Below are 509 nucleotides of genomic sequence, written 5' to 3' on the forward strand. Positions count from 1 at the left end.
ATTAAATATGGGCCGGATCGGATAATTTATCCGTTTTTTCATTATCCATTTTTGACCTGTCCCATATCCGACCCGACCGCCTGTTCGCCACCCCTACTGCATAGATTGTTTTATAACATAGTGGACCATTCAAAAAGTTTAAATCCAAGCTTGTGTTAAAAGAAAGAATTATGAAAAAATTTAAGAAATATTCATATATCACATTAAAAAAACATTTTTATGTATAAAATATTTTTTAAAACTTGTAGACATATAATGTCGGGTTGGGTTGGTTTCGAGTTGACTTTTTTTAGTTGACACTAAACCAAACCAATTATGATCAGGTTTTTTTTCCTAACATCAAATCATAGTTTGATTTTTTTTCTAGTTTGACTCGAATTATCGGTTTAATGCACTTTGTCGGTTTCTATTATACACCCTACTTGACATTTTGAAGGCTTAGCAGCTGCCTAACTCATAGAGAGCCTAACACCAGCTTCACACTTATCCTTTCACCAAAGGGACTATCA

Source organism: Nicotiana attenuata, unplaced genomic scaffold, assembly GCF_001879085.1.
Source record: "Nicotiana attenuata strain UT unplaced genomic scaffold, NIATTr2, whole genome shotgun sequence".
Taxonomy (NCBI): Eukaryota; Viridiplantae; Streptophyta; class Magnoliopsida; order Solanales; family Solanaceae; genus Nicotiana; species Nicotiana attenuata.